This window comes from Hylobates moloch, unplaced genomic scaffold (genome assembly GCF_009828535.3).
Source record: "Hylobates moloch isolate HMO894 unplaced genomic scaffold, HMol_V3 SCAFFOLD_14, whole genome shotgun sequence".
Classification (NCBI taxonomy): Eukaryota; Metazoa; Chordata; class Mammalia; order Primates; family Hylobatidae; genus Hylobates; species Hylobates moloch.
Genome location: NW_026652289.1, coordinates 63988412 through 63990365, shown reverse-complemented (window position 1 = coordinate 63990365; position 1954 = coordinate 63988412).

Genomic DNA, 1954 nt, shown 5'->3' with positions numbered 1-1954 from the left:
CTTCAGTGCCTCAAGCCTGTTTGTTGTTGTGGGTGCCAGCTCCAGGGCTGCCCTTCTCCAAGACAGCAGTTGGTGATTGGTATTACCAGTCCCCCAAACTCGGTACTAGGGCCCCCATTCCATAAGCTGGGCTGGGACACTGCCTGCTCCTGGGCTCCATTATTGCTTATTATTATTATTATTATTATTATTATTATTATTATATTTTTTTGAGATGGAGTTTTGCTCTTAATGCCCAGGCTAGGGTGCAGTGGCGCAATCTCAGCTCACTGCAACCTCTGCCTTCCAGTTTCAAGCGAGTCTCCTGCCTCAGCCTCCCAAGGCGCTGGGATTACAGGAGCCCGCCACCACCACGCCCAGCTAATTATTTTGTATTTTTAGTAGAGACGGGGTTTCACCATGTTGGTCAGGCTGGTCTCGAACTGCTGACCTCATGATCCACCCAATCGGCCTCCCAAAGTGCTGGGATTACAGGCATGAGCCACCACGCCCGGCCCCTATTATTATTATTATTATTATTAGAGATGTGGTCCTGCTATGTTGCTCAGGCTGGTCTCGAACTGCTGGCCTCAAGCCATCCTCCCACCTCAGCCTCCCAGAGGGGATTACAGGCATGAGCCACCTTGTCCAGCATTCTGTTCTTGCTAAACTCAGGCCTTTCTGATATATACCCCCACCCCCAGTGTTTCTACGGCTGGGGGCTAGGTGTCACAAGGAACAATACTTTTCAAAAACCAAACTTTTCATTTGGAAATACTTTTAAACTTAGAGAAAAATTGCAGGAATAAGAATAGTACAAAGGCCATGGCATGGTAGCTCATGTCTGTAATCCCAGCACTTTGGGAGGCCAAGGTGGGCAGATCGCCTGAGGTCAGGAGTTCTAGACCAGCCTGGCCAACTTGGTGAACCCCCATCTCTATTAAAAATACAAAAATTAGCCGGGTGTGGTGGCGTGTGCCTGTAATCCCAGCTACTCCAGAGGCTGCAGTATGAGAGTCGCTTGAACCTGGGAGGTGAAGGTTGCAGTGAGCCGAGATCATGCTTCTGCACTCCAGCCTGGGCAACGGAGCAAGACTCTGTCTCAAAAAAAGAACGGTACAAAGAACACCCATTTACTCTAGCAAGATTGACCTGTTCTCTTTTGAGCACTTTCTCTTTTTTCACATATACATATAATTTTTTTTCTTTGAGATTGGGTCTTGCTCTTGTTGCCCAGGCTGGAGTGCAGTGGCGCAATCTCAGCCGACCACAACCTCTGCCTCCCAGGTTCAAGCGGTTCTCCTACCTCAGCCTCCCGAGTAGCTGGGACTACAGGCACACACCGCCACACCCCGATAATTTTTGTTTTTTAGTAGAGATGGGGTGTCACTGTGTTGGCCAGGCTGGTCTCGAACTCCTGACCTTGTGATCCGCCAGCCTTGCCCTCCCAAAGTGCTGGGATCACAGGCATGAGCCACCACGCCTGGCGCATAACTTTTTTCAGAATCACTGGATAGTTGGTTATCATGGCTTCTTATTCTTAAATATTTAATACTTCACTGTGTATTTCCTAAAAATAAGTATATTCTCTTATGTAACTGTAGTACAGTTATCAGTACATTTAACACTGATAACAATAGTTTATTGCTCATTCCCACTTTGTCATTTGACCCAATAATATCCTTTATTATATTTTTCCTCTTGTTGGGGTCAGGTCAGGCATACAACTGTCATCTCTCTTTCATCTCCTTCAATCTGAAACATTTCCCCAGCCTTTCTTTGTCCCTGATGACATTGACATTTTTGAAGAATACAGTCCTCCTCTTTCTGATTCCTCCTTTGGGGTTTGTCTGAGGTTTCCACCTGCTTAGTTGTGATAGTTAATTGAGGTTATGGATTCTCAGCTGGAAACTGCACAGGCAATTGGGTCCTTCTCAGGGTATTACTCTGGAGATGGACTACCTACATCTGGCCC